The 20,963-nt window shown below is 39.8% G+C and overlaps 1 pseudogene; it reads right to left on the reverse strand.

Moving 5' to 3' along the window:
- Positions 1–148: 148 nt before the first annotated feature.
- Positions 149–19,118, reverse strand: LOC114465058 (cingulin-like protein 1; annotated as a pseudogene).
- Positions 19,119–20,963: the final 1,845 nt, after the last annotated feature.

Raw genomic sequence — 20,963 nt, forward strand, 5'->3', positions numbered from 1 at the left:
GCCAGCATTGATTTACTCATTCAGAACAGGTCACCAGTCTTTCACGTTCAATATTAACACCACCAGAGTTTGAAATTGAACAAAAATGTTCCACATGATGAATTAAAGCATTTGTTTTTATTTATTCAATATTTAACATTTGGTTTCTTTTGTTATTTGCCTCCAACAAAGACAGCAGAACAGATACAGTTAAAGTTGCAGTTACACTTGTTGCCAGTAGGGGTCAGAGACACTCACGCCTGAGTAAGTTTAGTGAGAGCAAGTTAGGAATGTTCACAAGTATCTCCTGTTTTTAAAGATTAGTGGGTCGTTCTGATCCAAACTGGTCCCAGTCCGCCACGTCATCGTCCACGTCTTTGAGAAAAGAAGAAGACTTTTTCCTGCGCCTGTTAAAGTGAAAACATCCAAATTACTGATATTTCAAAGCAGACGGATTTAGTGTAGTGCATTGGTTCACACCTACTCTGAGTTAACGTTCGTTAACAAACCATGAACCAAATCAATACAGTTTACATTTACATTAATTTAAAAGAACTGTACTAAAGTACAAATAAAACCCTGAATGGCCCACGTCACAAGTGGTTAAAGCATAGATATTTACAAACACTAAATGACGCAAGCGGGATTTGTTAGCGTAGCTCAACGGCGGCCATCTTACCTCAGACAACTGATCTTCTGACATTCTTTTTCATTTTTTTACCTTGTCAGCACATGCTGTCAACGGTCAACACTACAAGAAGTACAATCTTTTTAAGACAGCATGGCATGTTTTGTTATTGCAATTAAAAACAGGGAGGAGAGACTCGAGGTGGTAAATGGAAAGGGTGGGGAAGAGTTGATTATTTTAAAGTGAGAGTGTAATGTGAAGTTGTAGATGTGCATATTGTGCTTATTGTGTTGATCAAGCCATTCTGGTGACAAGTGTGAAGCTTAGCTATAATGGTGGTGGCTGTGGACAGAGGGAAAGAGTGAGTGGTAATACCTAAAACAGGTATTTGGGATCAATGTGTTTAAAGTTAAGCCCAATACGAGTTTTATCCCACAACCCAAGGCATGCCAGTACATCGTAGACCAATGTATGTGCAAAAACCGCTACTGCAAACCCAAGCACTGCCCCAAAACCGCAGGTGCAGCCAGGCCAGCAGAAAGAGCGGGAGCCAGGCAACCCCCCCACGGCCGAGCAGCCCCCCAAGATCCCAAGTCGAAAGGCAGCCACCGCCCCCCACATACACACTCGAGAAAACCCCAAGGAGCCGACCCAGCGCACCCTGCCACCGACCCCAACCCCTAACCCCAAGGCCCCCCGCCAACATCCGCCCCCCCCACCCAACTCCCCGAGGGGAGAGCCCAGAGAGCCCCTCGCCCGAGACCCCAGCAGAGGAGCCAAGGCCCACGCCCAGCAGACGGCAAGAGCCGCGCCAAACTGGGATCCGGCGGGCACCCGTCGGTGGGCCCAGAGCCAGCAGGGACTGGACCCCAGGCCAGAAGGACCCGGAATAGAAGCAGCACCAGGAGTAGCCACCCAGGGACGATGAACACATCCCCAGCCGCCAATCCCCAGCCGCCAAATCGCCCCGCTGGCCCCCAGGGGCACCGACCAAGCCTCCCCCAGAGCTCCCCAGACCCAAACCTTATTATACGTAGGTATGACATAGGATGCTTGTACATGTTGAAATTGACGCTTGCCGTTTGGAAATTGGTTGAAAATTGAGCAATAGCTCAAAAACGTTCATCATGTCTTCTTACTACTGTAGGTGTTTTTTGGTTCTTTTTTCCAGATATTAAGTGTCTGAGGAAGGCGAGAGACATCGCTGAAACTGTCAAGAAAAAGGTAAAGAACAACACCTACTCCAACTCTTAATGTCTTGAAAAAAGAACTAAAAAAAGAAAATTGAGCAAGTCACGGTTATTTAAATAGTACATGCACCACTGACATCAATGTAATGAGCGGGGCCCGCTGCCTGAGGGAAGATGGCCGCCACGTTGCTACGTCGCTCCTCATTGTCTAACAGCACGGGTAAGTCATCTTGTGTTGATATATATCTATGGTGGTTTGCTTCCAGGCTAAGCCCCGCCCAACAAAATACGTCATAATGTTTACAAACAATCAAAGGGTCTATAAAACAGGCCTGTGACGCATGAATCAATCATCTTTAAAAAAAGACCAACAGCTTTTGTTTGGCAAACCAGGAGTTTAGAACCACTGGTGTGTTGGATTAAAAGGTAATCACCTCATCTGGTTCCTCAGCTGGTCGTGAAGTTGCTCATTGGTCACCATCTGCTCGTCCACTTCCCTCTGAAGCTTCTTCTTGGCGTTTTCCAGACGCTCGATCTCTGCCTCGGCTTCGTCCATCTGACGTTTGGATGTTTTTAACCTCTGAGTCAGCTGCAAACATCACATGTTTCAACCTCTGAGTCAGCTGCAAACATCACCACTGTCTAAAGAGGGTCTGACTGGGACACTCAGTCTGTTTGATGATCTTGTTTTACATTAACTAGCACAGTGCCCGTCGGAAGTATGTATTCATATAGAGGGGTTTAAGGAAAGTTGTTAACTCACTCAGTGCCATTGACGAGATATCTCGTCATTTCAAATCCAAACGCTCAGTGTCATTGACGAGATATCTCGTCACTTGCATTTTTTCACTGGGATTACTAGAAAACACCCTGGCGGAGGTCCCTCATCAATATCTAAGCTGTGGGGTGTTGTAGTGACCAACTGTGTCCTGAAGATGGCAGCAGTGCAACTTTAGATGAGAGAATAGCCACTGATGCTATCCAGCAAAAGAGGAAGAAGCAGGAAAAGAAGTGAGATTATGGCTCTATGAAGTGATATTGTGACGTATCCAGCAGCTCACAGCACCACATACTAACACAGAACATGTGTGGACCTGAGTGGATTATTGATAATGTTGTGATCGTGAGATAAAACCATCAACTAACCGGGCCAAACAGGTCATCCCTGCATGTCAGGAGGAGGGGGAAGGAGGGGCGGTGTGGAGGTGGGTACAAAATACCCCCAGCCTGTGAGCCAGATAGCAAAATAATAGGTGACATGTAGGAAGTAGCAGCGCACCTTTGGATGTGAGATCATCCATGCTCATCGGAGCTCAGAGGGAGAAAGAAAGGCGTTTACGAGACAGAAAATGGCGCTACGTGCAGAGCTGACGTTCCCAGCAGCGCACAGCAGCGCACACTCGACCAGAGCAACTGTGGAATTCATGGATAATGTGCCGATTGTGAGATAAAACCATAAAAAAACGGGGTAAGTAGTGACACTCTGCATGTCTGGGAGGAGGAGGAAGTTGCGTGTGTGCAGACTGACAGGAGAGAAAGTTGGAGGAACGCCAAAATACAGTAAGAAATACATTAAACTCTGACATAGATAGATAAATAATAGTAATTTTGCCAAAAGCCCGGTCTGTGTGTGGTTTTTTTAGTTTTATATAAGCAAACGATGTTCAGATGTTAGAGTTGTCACTAAAGCAAAAAAAAAGCTTTAAAGTCACTGACAGGGTTTTTTTTTACAAAAAGGCTATTTCCTCAGCTTTTTGCTCTGAAACTGAAGATTTGTGTAAAAGTTGCTTTATTCAACGGCTGATTACAAAAGAATGAAACAAGCCAGAAACTAATTTTTTTTTTGATGAAAGTAAAGGCTTCAATCTTTCAGAATCTGGTGTCAGATTTCAGATAGTCATAGTAGAAAATATTCTGTGGGTCTTTAAAAATCAGTCAAAATGCTCAAAAACGGCTGGCACTGCGGGGGGTAGAAAATCTCTGAATGGCTGGCACTGAATGAGTTAATTATGTCCAAATGAGTATGTGTTTGAATGTTGGATGTGCGGGTGCAAAGTAAAATAGCGTGTGCAATTTGCCTGGTTTAATTCTATGGGACATGTGCATGATAAATGTGTTTGGTTTTTTTTCCCTTATTTTTATATTTTTTTTGTTTGGTGTATTTTTCTGTAATGTATGTTTTGTTGTAGTCATTATGTGTATTTTTGTATCTTTCTGTTGTCTTTTTGTGCATTTTTTGTACAATTATTGCCATTGTAGTGTGATTCTAGAGTCATTTTGTGTATTTTTGTATCTTTTTTGGTGTTGTTTTGTGCATTTCTGTTGTCATTTTGTGTATTTTTTGTGTACATTTTTAGTTTTGTGTATTTTGAGTCATTTTCATATTTTTGTTGTTTGGTGTATTTTTCTGTAATGTGAGCAATTTTTTGTGTTTTTGGAGCCTTTTTGTATATTTTTGTGCATTTCTGTTCTCGTTTTATGTACTTTTTGTATAAATAATATTATATAATTTTTGTTTTAGTTTAGTAATTTAGTACATTTTTCTTAATTATAAATACCTTATGTGTGGTGAGGGAAATATGCACCAAATATGGAGGCAGTTTAATAAATTGAGGGTTGGCAGTTCAAATCCCGCTCTAGGCTAGACAAGGTTGCTGTGCCCTTTGACCTATCCATAGGTGTTAAAGTGACAGAGCTGATCTTCACTGGTACGACTATGAATAAATATGATTCGGAATCAATATGAGGATGATTTCAGCTTTTTATTCACATTCTACTCCAATGTTTGTGTACATGAGTGATAAAAGCTAAAGTACATTTCATTAAGTAAACACAATATACAGCTGTCATTATTTTGTCATTTTATTTTATTCTCACCCCCCCACCACCACCACCACCACCACCACCACAACCACCACCATTACCTGGTCTCTTTGACTCTTCAGGTTGACGTTCTCCTCATCACACTGGATCTTCATCTCCTTTATTTTACGCTCCAGTTTGCGGTTGACTTGTTGTAGGCCTTTGTTTTCCCTGGGAGCAGAAGAAACAAGCTTCCTGTAACTAAACACATTCCTGGTGCGGTTGTGGTAGTAATAAATAATTATTAGTATCAGAGACACAGGGACAGGGTATGAACATCTGATAGAACCTTCTAATAATGACACACAGTACCTTTCTTCTCCTTGTAGCCTCTCCTCCAGCTCCTGGATACGACTGTTGAGTTTAGAGACGAATGAGTCCTGGTTTGTCTTCTGGTTTCCTTCCAGGTGTGTCACTCTGCTCTTCAGATCTTTATTCTGAAAAACAGATTTCAGTTCATTGTTTTTATTCCAGTTTAATACATTTTTAATGTTTGGCGATTGTTCAGGAATAACTATTAAAAATAACTAGGCACCACTGGTTTAAATAAACCTCCACCAGCAGGTGGCGCTGTAGAACCAGCCAAACACCCACATTACGCTCCAACATGTGTTTTGGATTATTTTTCTACAGAACCTTCTGGATCGTCTACAAAATCATGTCATTTTATATCAACTCATCAAATTCAACTCACACACACACACACGAGGACAAATGTTGTGTACAGACTCATTAAAAGCCTTGCATTTACAGATGTTGTTGTGTACATAGATGTTGTATTTAGAGATGTTATATACTGTATGTTGTTTGTATATCTGGAGCCGTAACAAAAGTAATTTCCCCCTGGGATTACTAAAGTATTTCTGATTCTGATATTTACAGATGTTATATATACAGATGTTGACAGATTCTCATTATTAATGAACCAAAGGGAACAAGAACTCATTCACAGGGAAAATCAGGAATAATTTGCCAACCATGGCCAGATTCTGATTCCATATGTTTAATGCTCTTGAACTTTGGTTCAACTTATTTAGGAACATTGAATCATTGAATCCTCAACATTATCAGACTTCACTGAGAGCACATGAGAACCTCAGCAGTTCACCACTTAGTGGACAAGTTGCTGTAAAAGCGTTGACAATATCAGAATTTCTGAAATGAGGTATGATGTGACTGGCTCCTATCATAATAATAACTAGAATATTTGCATCTCCTGAAGAAAATGCAAGTGAGGATGCAGGTGCTAGCCGCTACATTAGGTTAGCATTAGCCTAGCATTAACATTAACCTAGCATTAGCATTAGCCTAGCATTAGCATTAACCTATTGTTAGCATTAACCTAGCGTTAACTTTAACCTAGCAATAGCATTAGCCCAGTGTTAGCATTAACCTAGAATTAGCATTAGCCTATCATTAGCATTAGCATAGCATTAATGTAAGCATTAGCCTAGTGTTAGCATTAGCCTACCGTTAGCATTAGCCTACCATCAGCATTAGCCTAGCATTAGCATTAATCTAATATTAGCCTTCAACTAGCGTTAGCATTGGCCTAATATTGGCATTAGCCTTGCATTAGCCTAGCATTAGCATTCACCTAGCATTAGCACTAACCTAGCATTAGCACTAACCTAGCATTAGCATAGCATTAACCCTAACCTTGCATTAGCCTAGCATTAGCATTCACCTAGCATTAGCACTAACCTAGCATTAGCATAGCATTAACCCTAACCTAGCATTAGCTAAGCATTAACCTAGCATTAGCAAAAAGGTTGAAAAGGTTGAAATAGGTTGAAAAGGTTGAAATAGGTTGAAAAGGTTGAAATAGGTTGAAAAGGTTGAAATAGGTTGAAAAAAGTGAAAAGAAGTTGAAAAAGTGAAAAGAAGTTGGAAAAGGTCAAAAAGGTTGAAAAGGGTTGAAAAAGGTGAAAAAAGGAAAAAAGTTGCAAAAACTTGAAAAGAGCTGAAAAAGGTGAAAAAAAGTTGAAAAGGGTGAAAAAACTTGAAAAAGTTGAAAAAAAGTTGAAATAGGTGAAAAAAGGGTTTGAAATGGATCCTCACTAATAATAATGTATACTTCATTCATAAGCTGGATAGACTCCAGCAGGTCTGGAAAAAACATATATTCATATATCTAGAAATCTTGTGGAGCTGTTAGTTTAAAATCATTTTATTTATTTTAGAAAGAAACATCAGAAAGGCCAGTGTGTGAAAGATATAAATGATATAAATAATGTGAGATTACTTTACCTGTCTCTCCAGACTCATCTTATCACACTCCAGGTCGTGTCTAGCAGATCTCTCCATCATCAGCTCGTTTCTCATGTTATCCATCTGTTAAACACCCAGAGGAAACACACTGAGCTTCAGCCTTTTACTAGAACATATCATTTAGTACACGTGGAAAACTGTTGGCCATTCAGCAAAAAGAATAAAAGAGCACGATGAAATAAAGATGAAATAAAGATGAAATATAAAGTATCATTTATAAAGCTTTATTTCTATACTTAAGGATCCAGTGGAACACAATCTCAGCTGTTAAAACAGGCCAATAATCAACAAATCAACCACATGTGCTACAGATTTGTAACTTTCACTAAAATATTGCCCCAATACTGAAAAACTTTTGTACATTTAAAATTATTGCAAATTATGCGCTCCATCACGCTGTTTTTTTCAACTGATCTCCTCCCATAATGTTGTTCAACTGACACCAAACCTGTCCTACACAAACCATCCAAACACACACATTTATGATTTATCAAACAATTGAGCCTACAGTGCATCAAAGACTATAAATGCTAATGTTAATATATACTTGCTAAACACGTTTTCTATGTTCATTGAAAAAATTACATCATTTTGGAGTCATTGTAGATCCTGATTAGATTCTAGAATCTGAATTTTATCTCAAAAACAGAATTTTCTATCGCACTTTGAATTTTGCTCTCACACGAACAACTGGAATTAATGGAAAAATGGCCTTTTCAAACATCTGTTTTCATGTACAGAGCCAATAAATTATCAACATCTCCAAGCTGTGTAAATGCCGTTTGTGTATTTTTAAAATTTTTGTGTTAATAAGTGAATTTTTGCCAGTCATTTGCAATTTAGATTGAGATTTATCACATGAGTTTAACAGAGCTATCAGTCAAAAAAAAGGCAAAGTATTAGGAAGGACTTTTGATTGTTTGCTGAACAAGATGTTGGGAATAAAAAGGAGCTTTAATGTATATATATGATACCTGTGTACTGTATGTACTGTATGTACTCGTTAATTCCTCTTTAGCCTTAATTCCTAATGCTAATTTAATTCCGAATTAAACTTAAGTGTGCGTGCGATGACGTGCTGGGTGACAACATAATCCAACATGGCCACCCAGACGAGAGCCGACATTATAATAATAAGAGCCTTAAAAGACATGGATGTAATGAAAAAGTGGGTGGACGGAGGCATAAACATGCGCACATCGGAGTTTTACTGAACTTTATTTACCGGTGATTAGTTCCTATCTCTTCCGCTCCGTGAACCAAAGTGTGTTATTGTTGAGCTGCTAAAAATAAAGGTGAAAACAGTTCTCATGTGTGGTTTTCTGTGTTACAGCTGACAATTAAAGGTTTGTTGTGTGTTTCTCCCGATAAACGTGACCGACGTGATACGTCATGTTCGCCCCCTCTCCAATCAGAGCCTTCCCAACCCCCAGACCTAAAGCGGAGTTAACTAAAGCCAAATAAACCGGTTTTCCATGTAAACCTCAGTTCGGGAGTTACTATTTCCATGTAAACACAAAGCAAGAACACTTATAATTCCGAATGATCTTTGTGCAACAGCAGGAATATTGTTTTCAGGAGAAACTGTGTTCACGTTATTCACCTGGTTTTACCAAAAACATGTTTCTACTTCTAGCGAGTTGCACCATTTTACTGGTTGTTTCACAGTTTCATTCCAAACTCTTGTTTTATTTCAGGTTCAAATGAATCCATAAACTAAACATTTTCGATAGATTTGTGTCAGCAGCTTTCTGAGCTCTCAGTCCTTTGTCTGTTATGGAATAAAAACAAAGTATGGTCCAGACTTCCATCTTCAGCATTGATAAATGCTTACTTACTTACTGATAAATGATTGAATTATTTACTCAGAATGAGATAAAAGCACAGCACCTGCTCTTTGGTTTTGTCCAAACGTTCTATCAGACGGTCAGCGCTGGTTCGCTCCTCACTGAGGTCATCCTCCAGCTGACCAATGCGTCCCTGAGGAGACAACACAACAATTCAAACGTTTAATTGTTGCTATGCAAAGTTAAACTATTAAACTAACAAACTTTATATACAAAACATACAGTAAAGGCTCTAAAAACCCAATAACATAGACCCATCTGCTACTGAACTTTAAACATTAAACAAAGCTGACTACAGCAAATGTTTGATGAAGACACCCAGACAGGTTGAGTTACTTTCTCCTGCAAACAGAAGCTTTAGAATCAACAATAACTTAGATTGGACAAACACAAGTTAGCACCTTACAACACATCGTCAATAATATCAATCCATAGCCTTAATCATTCTTAAATATAGGACTAGTACAGTGCCCGTCGGAAGTATGTATTCATATAGTGGGAGGAGCTTAAGTAGAGTTGTCAATTATGGCCAAATGAGTATGTGTTTGAAGGTTGGATGTACAAAAAGGTGTACATACTCTGTACTGTGTAGTGTTATAAAGGGCTATATTTGCGGGTGCAAAATAAAATAGCGTGTGAAATTTCCCTGGTTTAATTCTATGGGACATGCACATGATAAAGTTTGTACCAATGCTGCGGTTTAGGTAGAATCTGATAAAAGACATACATTTGTAAAAATGAAACTATTTATTTAGCATTAAACATTTCTTAGGCCGGCACTCTCACACAAATTCATGCGCACCAGTCTGTCGAACGCGTAACGAACGCGTAGCCTGCGCCTGCACATCTGATCTACATTTCCCATAGACTTAGAATGGGTACACGGGCACAATACACAGGTGACATGTAAACACTTGGAAAAAAATATTAGGCGTCAAGGCGAGCAGGCGTATACAAGTCAGTGTGTGTGTGTGTGTGAGTGTATAACAGACCACCATTTAGTCTGGTTACAGTCTGTGTCACTACACCCGTCCATAGAGTGGTAGTAACTGTAGTGTTACGCTCTGAGTCAGATCGTTGCTGTGATTGGACAGGATACAACACTCAACACTCACACACACTTACTGACTTGCACATGTGTGTACGTCTGCACGCCTGACAACTTTTTCTAAGCGTTTAAATGTCACGCAGTGATACATAATAAAGCGCACCTGATCGCTATAGCTTCACTCATGCCACACCTGCCACTACACCTAACTACGTAAATAAGGTAAGTTTAGTGAAAGCTAAGCAAATAGGTACGCGTGCGTTAGACTGGTGTGCATCGTCCAAAATAACGGATGCTCACCATGGGGGCATGCGCAAGCTGGTCAGACACTGCGTCGCACACACACACAGACAGACTATCCATGATTTATTAGATATATAGATTTGACTTTGTTTGCTTCAAAGTTACAACAGAAATTGTCTACATAGTTGGTTATTTGACTGTAAAAGTAGTGTTGTCAGCAATTTTTAGTTTTCAGAATTGGAAGACTCTGATTTCCTTCCTCCTGTAGTGTAAAAACACGTGTAACGTGTCCCAAAATACCCGTGAATGCATGAGTGTGAGAACGAGTCTCTCTGTATATATGTTAGCCAACACACTCTAATGTTAGCTGTAATAAACACAATAGTGATGTCATCATGAACGATGAAGTATGTGGTAACAAAGCTGATAATTCTCTCCTTTGAAAGAGTCGGTGTTGAACATGAATTTTATGTTATAACTATAATTGTTTGAAAATGTTTGGAAAGCAATGTAAAAGTTAAATGTATTTGTTTATTATGAATAAGTAAATACAGATGTTCACAGATGTTTACCTCAAACAGTTTGATCTGCCGCTCCCGCTCGTCCAGTGTGGAGGCGTGGGCTCTGCTCCAGCTCCTCCACCCTCTGCTGGAGCTTCTGATTCCTCAGCTCAACATCCTGAAGCTCTGAGCGACAAGCGACGCAACTCGTCCTCCAGAGGAAGCAGCTGGAAAAAACATGTACAATCCACCCATCTCAGTCAACTCTCTGAGGCTCAGCCTGACAGTGACTGGATGATGAACTCAGCATGCTGACTCAGCAGGATAGAGCTCCACACCTCTTCCTGCAGGTTTTTTTGCAGCTTGTCTGGATTTTTCCCAGCTCGGCTCCTTTCTCCTGCAGCTGTCTCCGTAGATCATCTATATCCCTCTGACTCTCTCTCTGACCTCATCGGACCCTGGTTCTGAAGAAACATCTGTGGACGCCTCACACTCCTCCATGATGCTGTTCATCTACAAACACAAAGAGCTGTTAGTGTGTGTGCTGATTATAGAAGTGAAATTTAATATATTACCTTCCTCTGGAGCTGCTCCACTTGCTCGGTCCTGGAGCCTCTTCTCATCCTCCAGCTCCGCTTTGGTCCTCCACATCTCCTCCGTTTGTTTCCTCTCTTCTTTCAGCTTCTCTTTTCAGCTCCCGATGCTCATGGTTCAGCTTCGTCAGCTTCGCCCTGTCAGAACACAAGCTTTTATGTCATAGATGTGACAAAGCATTTAATGATCTCTAATAATAATAATAATAATAATAATAATATAATAATAATACCTGAACATCTTCCAATCGAGTCAGCAACGCTTGGTTTGATAGACACATCTCGTCCTCCTTCCTGCTCACGTCCTTCAGCATTTCCTCAACCTGCTGCTTCTCCCTCTAAAAGACAACATAAAAATAACAAATAAAGTACAACATAAAAAAATAATCTGTCACAGCCTCTAAAAACTAAAACAATAGTGACATCCATCCGGTTATTCATTTATTTACTGTTAATCATTATTATTATTAATGGATAAATAATTCCCACCTCCAGCTGCTTGGTCCTCTGCTCCATCAGAAGCTCAGAGCTCTTTGACTCCTGCAAACACTGACTCAGCAGTTCTATCCTCATGTTCAGCTGCTGTTTTCTCCACATTCAGCTCCTTCAGTTGCACCTGAACAACCCCCCTCCCTCCTCCTCCACCTGCATCTTCTGCTGACTCAGCACTGTGTTAGTCTGAGACAGAACATGACTCAACATGTCAGATTAAACTATAGACTCTAGGATGTGGTTTATCATTCGTACCTCTCTATCTGGTCCAGGTCTGTGAGCAGCTTCTCCAGCTCCATCTCAAACTCCTCCTTCATAGAAACCCATGTATCTGTCATGAGTTGCTACCTCTTCTTTCAGGCGCTGCCTTTAGAGCCTTCAGCTCCTCCTCCTGCTGCTCCTTCACCTCCTGCACCACCTGGAAGTCTGCTCTGAGCTACACACACACAACACGCACGCACGCACGTTAATTAAGCTTGACTGACATGTGCATCACTTCCTGTGTGTTTACCTGCTGCAGGATGTGTTCCGTGCTGACGACCTCTGACCTCTGAGCTCGGTCCAGCTCGTCGTGCATCTCAGAGAGCTGGTGTTGAAGGTCCTTCATCTCTGCTTTGGATCTTTGTCTCTCTGCTTTCATCTGAGACAGCCTGGGAACAAACAATAAAGATGTGGGCAGGTTTTTAAATTAAGACATTCAGCACAATTTAAAGTCCTATCATGAACATGTCCTTAAAGAGCCCGTGTTAAGCTAAATGGACTTTTCTGTGCGTTAAACATCATAAAGGTCCTATTAGGGCTTCATACACATGTCCAAAGTGTTTTTTTCATTGATTCCCTCAATTGTAGTTTAGAGGGTGGTTTGCTCCTTTCTTACTGCAGGGTGAGCCCTACACCTCGCTCCAATTGATGACGAATTTGACGCGGCCTGAGCTGGAGAAGCCGCACCTCCAGGAAGCTCTCTGCCATGATTGACATGTAAACAGACGAAGGTGAACATTTCAGGGTCCTTCGCGCAGTGCTATGTAAGTATTTTCTACAGTCTATGTATGCACCGGTGAACGACCCGCCCCACGCTCTGTCTCATGTTTATAAAGCAGCATGAGCTCGGCTACGGAGTGGGTGGGAGGAGGGTGGGCCGTCCTCTGGCCCTACGTCACCGTGCAGGGAGGAGGAAGTCAGTGTCCCATCTATAGACACGCCCACTCATGAATATGCATAAGTAGGCCGCAAATCAGCCTGTTTTGTGTAGAGTTGCTCAGAAAGTGAATTTCAGAGGCTAAAACTCTGAAAAACAGTTGAGTTTGGGAAAATAAACCTCAAATACTACATTTTTGGGTTCTTATAACTAATGGAGATGGGTGAAAAAATAGCATGACTGAAGACCTTTAAAGAGTAACTAATCCCCTACTTCTGCTGACCTGCCACTAGGAGGAAAATTTAAAAAATGAAGCAGGAGAATCTAAAGAATCCGTTTCAGCCAATAGCAAAATTCTACTGTAATAGCAGCGTTCAACCCTTAGAGGGCAGTCACTCTGACATTTTACAGCTAAATATACAAAATTAAAATACTTTTACTAAAATGTGAAGAATGTAACTAGGATTAATATACAGCACTACTGACTACTAACACCCAAATACATATGTGTACAGCAGAAAAAAGTGGGTTTGGGGTTTAGTTACTCTTTAATTCTAAAACTGTGATTATTGATATTTGAAACAATAACAGAAGTAATTATTGTTTCTTACTCCTCTTTGGTTGATTGAAGTACAGCTTCTATTTCCACCAGTTTGTCCCTTAGTTTGCAGAGCTCAGCCTGACTCCTGATCAGCTCCTCCTGAAGTTTCTTCTTCTCTGTTCTTGCCTTCTCACAGGCTTTGGCTAATGTCATTTCATTCTTCAACAACAACAACAACAACGAAGCGAATGAGGAAAGAGACGTGGAAGGGAGTCCAGTGTGAAAAAGGAAGCGCCGTACCTTTAACTCAGTGTCTAGTTTGGTCTTTAACTGAAACACCTCGGTCTCCAAAGTTTCCTGTTTCTCCCGAAGCACTTTTACATCCTTCACAATCAGAGGAAACACATTCAACAAGAGTATTTCAACAGCTGCACCCAGCACACGTAGGATGTGTCAGTGCATTATATGATTCGCATTGATTCACAAACAACTCAAACTTAAACTCACTTCCTCCTCCTCCTCCACATTCTCTGCAGTTTTCCACTTCAGCGTGTTGATCCTCTCGAGCAGCAGACGTAGTTTTCTTTGGGTGGTGGAGTCGTCGTCCGTCGTCCTGAGACAGAGTGACATCATCACTCATCACTTTCTACAGTATGTATTTTGGTTCAGATATCGACAATATCACTTCTGCGCTGTTCGTTTTTCTAAAGGGCACGAGAGGCACCGCTGGCTCTTATTTTATCAGTAAAAACTAGTTGTTGCTTTGCATTCCTGACTACTGCAGTGTTTAAGCACACATAGCTGGAGCAGGAAACCCCCAAATACACAATGTAATCTGGACCACAAGCTGGACTAACTGATGAGTCAGCAAAAGAAAAAATGTTTTTATTCCACAGAAAGACTCAACGTGTTATAGTTGCTAAAGTTTTAACTGCTCTGAATAAGGGAAATAAACTAGAACATGTTCAGAATCGAGTTTTTTTCATAGTTTTACGCTCTGGCCTTTTCATCTATTCAGTTTAGTAGAATGTTTTTTATATTGTATCACTAACAACCCAAGGCAATAACTAAATATAGCACTAATATTCTACACTAAAAACAAAAAACCCTTAACAAACAAACATATTAAATGTTCATATTCATAATAATTTCATAACTGACCATTTACTGCACGTTTCTCTGTGGATTTGTAACTTGGACCCAGTTAAACCGCCTGAAGGAATAAATAACTCTAATGATATAATAAGTATATCATATATAATGTGTCAGATTGTCTAAGCTTCATAAACAGCCTCTAAAGTTCAATATTTTAGAAATTTATAACAAATATGTGCAAGAGATTTGCAACTTTTATCTGAATTTAGCCCCAATACTGAAAAAAAACTTGTGTACAGTTAACCTATTGCAATTCATTAAGTCCATCACTCAAAAAAACGGTCCCTAATAACTGGCCCCTAATACCTCAGGTACTCAGGTCAGTGCTATGCTAATTATTTATATTATAAGTTGTCACAGGTCAGGTTGTGTACATATGCTCATATCTGGTTTGTGACCCTTCGCTCTATTTCTGATCTCCTCTCATCCCCCGCCTCCTGCTCTGTAGCCACGCCCCTTTACCTGTGGTACACCTGCTCCCCTACCCGTAGCACAAGTCCTGCCTTTTGCTCACACGCTGTCAGTTTGTCTTGTCACGTCATCATAAAGTTGTCACAAATGTTATATATACTTATCATTACTGCTATTAAAGCAAACCTAATCAGTATCTATAAAATCATAAACTAGTTTTTTAGTAATAGGGTTTTGCTCATAATAAACTATGATGATGAGCAAAAATAAACTATGCAGCAGATTCAAGGATATGGACCACAGACCAGGGATTGAACCCAGACTTTAATGCATTCTGACTAAAGACATTAATTATGAGTTCTAACTGCAGCTAAAGCTAAAGCAGCTTTCAATAAATTATTCTTTTAATAAAAAAATGAGCTGAAGATATGAAATAATTTCTGAACAGGAAGCACTCACCCATCCTTGAGGAACCACAACAGCATCTGTTTAGTTTCATCTTCAGGTGGATCCACAGAGAGCTCCTGTCGTCCTCTCAGAAGATCAGGAGTCACCTAATAATAATAATAATAATAATAATAATAATAATAATAATAATAATAATAATAATACAACATCAAACTAAGACATTTTAATTCGCAAAAGCTTAATTTTCAAGAAACTTTTACCTGAACATCTTTGTCATCAGAGGGTTGATCTGTTCTGAGGAGCTCAGTCTCATCTCTCCTGTTGCTCACCGTTGCCTCTCTATTTCTCCTGTTGCTCAACATTGCCTCTCCATCTCTCCTGTTGCTCACTGTTGCTTCTCCATCTCTCCTGTTGCTCAGTGTTGCCTCTCCATCTCTCCTGTTGCTGGACGTTGCCTCTCCATCTCTCCTATTGCTCAGCGTTGCCTCTCCATCTCTCCTATTGCTCGACGTTGCCTCTCCATCTCTCCTGTTGCTCACCGTTGCTTCTCCATCTCTCCTGTTGCTCACCGTTGTCTCTCCATCTCTCCTGTTAATCACCATTGCCTCTTCATCTCTCCTGTTGCTCAGCGTTGCTTCTCCATCTTTCATGTTGCTCAGTGTTGCCACTCCATCTCTCCTGTTGCTCACCGTCGCCTCTCCATCTCTCCTGTTGCTCAGCGTTGCCTCTCCACTGAGCAGGCGGGCCCTGGCTGACCCGGGGGGGTACATCCCAGCAGGGCCCCCGCCCCTGACTCCCCTCAGAGATGAAGCTCTGCTGGATGAGGATGATGATGATGAAGAGTCAGAGGTCCGACTGCTGTCCACGCTGCGTGACCTTCGACCCTCCTCCAGGTTCAACCTGTTTCTTTGGCCCCGCCCCCTTCGCTGGCTGCTGTTGAACTGGCTGATGAGCCGCCCCACAGAGAGGATGGAGTCTGTGTCCACTAAAGTGGGGGGCCTTGGTGGGGTGGGGGTCACCTCAGCTGGCCCCTCAGCAGGCAGAGGGACCCTCACCTTAGGGGGGTCCCCATCAGGTCTGGGGGAGGTCTGTAGGGGAACCACCAGGTTCAGGGGGTTACTGTGGGGGTCGTAGGGTCTCAGCAGCTCAGGGTGCTTCTGGTAATGAAAGGGGGGGGTCCTCCTGGCTATGCCTGGGGGGTACCCAGCCTGGTGACTGATGACAGAAATGTCCCCGTGGTTCTCCTGGCAGGGGGTGTTCAGCACCACGAACGGCTGACCTTTGACCCCCTGAACCTGAACCCTGACCCCAAACATGTTCTCGTGGCCCTTGTGGATCGTGATGTCAGAGCGACTCTGTCTGTGAGACTCCATCTGACTGAAAACACACACAGCTTTGTTTACAGTGATAATGGAGGAGGAGGAGGAGGAGGAGAAGGAGAACTGGAGCTTCAGGTTGGTTCCATGTATTTACTAAACACTGGATGAGGGACAGACACTCAATGAAAACAGTTCCCTCTGTGTCGTACTGACAGTCAACTATTGTGTCCTAGTGTCGTCACCACTGAGTAGATCACACTGTGATACAACACGGCTTTATGTGACGACTATAATAGAAACACTACAGACAAACAATAGGTGGAAAAACTACTGCTATGACAATAGTAAACCTTTCACAGTGATAATTAATTATAAATAGTAACTGGACATTTTAACTGGAAAGTTTGGTTTTGTCTTAATTTTCTGTTGAACCTTTACTTTAGTCTAAAATTGAATACAGGTTGAGTTATGATGCATTTAGGAATTTAAATGTCTTTTTTTTCTCATACAAAATGTAAAATTATTACATACTAAACTGATTTAGACTAAAAACCATTGTACCCATGACTTAACTGGTAACTGGTCCCAACAGCCTGTAGAGCAATAACTTCTAATTTGCTCATTTATTATCATATTCCACCCCAGGCCAATATACTGTATTTACCATTGATTGATTAAAAGTGGGTCTAATTCATTATAGTGAGAACATTTTGATTTAGTATTTATTTTTTATTACAAAATGTCATGCATTAATCATATTTTTTAGTCACGCAATGATCTGATCTGATTCAACCTAATAAAAGAGACTTATTAACAGGTTAACGTGAATGTTTCTATTTATCATCAGTGTACTTTTGTTATGTCTGTAATACCAGAGGTATGATGTATGATGTCACATGATCACACTTTCACACACAACTGGTGATAAAGCTTCTATGCATGTCTATGTCAGTCATGTGGGACTAAACTTGGACTTGATACAGGACGCTTGAATAATGTTCAAAAGGCTGGTTTTCCAACCCAAATACAAATAAATTCAGTTTCCAATTCTATGACCTGACTGAATAAGCAGCACAAACTACATTCAGTGGATTGACTATCATAGGTAAAGTACATAAGGAATAATATTGAGTGAGCGGTGAAATCACCTGATTCTGTCCATTGTAACCAGTTCACTTACGTGTTATTCAGCGTAATCGGAAGGTCACGGGTTTGAATCCAACCTGGTCCATCACTGTGGGATGTTGATCAAGTCCCTTCACTCTAACTGCTTATGTTGTTCGTTGCTTTGGATCAGAGCGTCTGATAAATGACATGTAATTGTTGTAAAGACTTAAAAACACATTTTCTGGGTCCCGTGATTATATGTTAACAACTGAGTGATTAATGATACACTTTAATAGTGTAAACATGTCATTCATCTATAGACCTAATGTGCTGTAGGGGGGTGGTCCTGTACCAAGATGGCCGCCGCACAGGCACAATAAATTAATGTTGATTTAACTCCACAAACTTTAAGATAGCTGCTAATGGCACAAAAAATAACAGAATTAGTCAAATTAATGGTTTAAGTCAAAATGTTAAGTTTTCCTGATTATCAAATAAATTATTAAAATAATAAAATACATTAACTGGGGTGCACATAAGTGATGCACACTATGTTAAATGTTGTAACACCTAAGATTATGAGTAATGGGAGTTGACTAATGATTTGTTTTAGTTATTCAGCTATTCATGGAATTCATACCAAAAAAATAAAATAAAAATCCTTTAGTGTTTTTGAAATGGAGGAAGATGATTAACATAACTATCCGTATGTAGGTGCTTTATATGATGTCATTTTGTTTAGTTTAAGATATTTATATATTCAGATAATTATATTTAGTTGTCACATTGTCCAAGCATCCCACTCTGTTTATGGGTGGAAAGTATTTAAAAAAGTGTCCAGACCATGCAAAGAAGTTATGTGATAATACCCTATTATTAGAATTATAAGAACTAATATATTTGTGCTGTTTTTCTTCTGTCAACATGTGTTTAAATGACCATTATAACAATAATTGCATGAAACAATGTTCCATTCTTTCATAAAGCGTTTATTCGTTCACTGATCCAACGTTGACGATATTTCAGTCAATTAAAAACCTAAATTAATTATTTTCCGTTAAATTTAAAGTACTAAAACTGTTTTTTCAATCTTATACAGTGACGGTTTGGATTTTATTAAAATGACTCATGAACACTGTGTTTATAACAACCTCACACTTGGTTTTATGAGCGGGAATCCGGAAACTGGTGAACATCACATCTGTGGGTCCAGGTGAAACTGAAACATGAGCTAACAGTGGAAAACCCGGTTGAAACTCACCCACACAGGGCCCACACGGGTCCGCGGTCTTCCCGGTCCTCCTCAGGCCGGCCAGAGCTCCTCGGACCGGACACGACACCACACACCGCCCTCAGAGAGGCGTTCACGACCCGCCCAAAACTTATTTACACCATATGAGTCGACTGCTGCTTACTGCTGGCCATGGCTTAATAACACATGTATTATAAATATAATATAAGATAATATAACTAATATAATATAATATAATCTAATATAATATTATATCTAATATAATTTAATGTAATGTAATGTTAATGTAATATAATATAATACAATAATACAATGTAATATATATAATATAATATAAATAATATAATATAATATAATACAATGTATCTATAATATATATATTAGATAAACAAAATAATATAATATAATATACATAAAAAATATAATATAATATAACATAAAATAATATAATACAATGTAATGTAATGTAATGTAATGTAATATAATATAATATAATATATATAATATAATATAATATAATATAATATAATATAATATAATATAACATAAAATAATATAATATATATACATAAAATAATATAATACAATGTAATGTAACGTAACGTAAACGTGACGTGACGTGACGTGATGTGATGGATATAATAATGATAATTATTATATATTATTATAAACACACTCAGAGGAGTCTCATTGTGTTGGGTTGTGTTTTGTTTATTTCTTAGATTTTTTTGACTTTTGATTTTGCTTCTTTTTTGTTTGCGTTATTTAATTATTTTGGTTTGTTTGTCGGTTTTTACTTGTTTTAGTTTGTCATGGCTAAAAAAAAGTAAATTAATGTAATGTCTCATTCTCAGAATGTTCTTGTGAAAGTTTGTGATAGCTTGAGGAAAAAAAAGCGTTTTGTTTCATTTTTGCCTTTTGGTGGTAAACTGGAGGACTGTGGCCCAAATCTGGCCAGCCAGAGCTTTAAAGTTGGTCTGAGAAAGTTTCTTACCCCCGAGTACAATCTATAGGGAAAACATGGTATTTGTAATCATGAAGTAGAACTGTTTTCTAAACCCCAGCCACACCAAGGTAATCCATAGCATTGATCAGGATTGGATTGGGATTGATTGGCAGCTGGAAGTGTGCCAATGGTCTGTAGATGAGAAGCCCAAGCCCCACCTCCTCTTCACTACTGGATCAGTTCTGATTCCAAAAGACTCTTTAATTTCCTTTTGCTCAAAGACTGTTTTACAGTTTTGTTTTGTTTTGTTTTTGTTACAAGAAGCCGTTAAATGAAGTAAGAAGTATTTTTGTTTGATGATCTTGTTTTTTTCTTTCTTTCTCTCGATAAGTGAATAAAGTCTGTATGTGGACATGTGTTAAAGCTGCTATCCGGAGTTTCTGTCTTGATGTCCCGCCCTAAACAGCCTCACTTCCTCCCACTGCCTCTCCCAATCTACCAGAAGCCACGCCTCTACTTTTCTGCATGCTCGTCACGGAACATAACAAGGTCGCATCAGGTCACATTGATATAGGTCTATGGGTCAGATAAGAGCCTAAATCATATTTACCTGTTTGCTGTTGTGACGCGCGGTCTTGTTTCCGTGCACAGTTCCGCATTCACTTTGATTGACAGTCTCAAAAACAGGAAGTCAAAGCCTATTGGCTGGGCGCACTCTGCGATCGTTTCCATTTGCATAGGGGTCTATAGGACAAAGGAGGGACTTATATACATTAATGTATATCAATGACCACCAGCAGTAGACCATAGTAATAGACTAGTTAGGTATTTTTTCGCATTCAAAAGAATTATACATAAACATAGATTTCTCAGAAACTTCAGATATCAACTTTAATGACGACATGATGAAAAGTTCCTGTGATATGTTAATACTTTTATTTGTTTTGATATAAAGTAAGTTACTTATAGCAGCAGACCCCCCCCACATGACCCTAAAATAGGACAAAGTGGGTCTGAAAATGGTTGGATATGA

This window comes from Gouania willdenowi, chromosome 6 (genome assembly GCF_900634775.1).
Source record: "Gouania willdenowi chromosome 6, fGouWil2.1, whole genome shotgun sequence".
NCBI lineage: Eukaryota > Metazoa > Chordata > Actinopteri > Blenniiformes > Gobiesocidae > Gouania > Gouania willdenowi.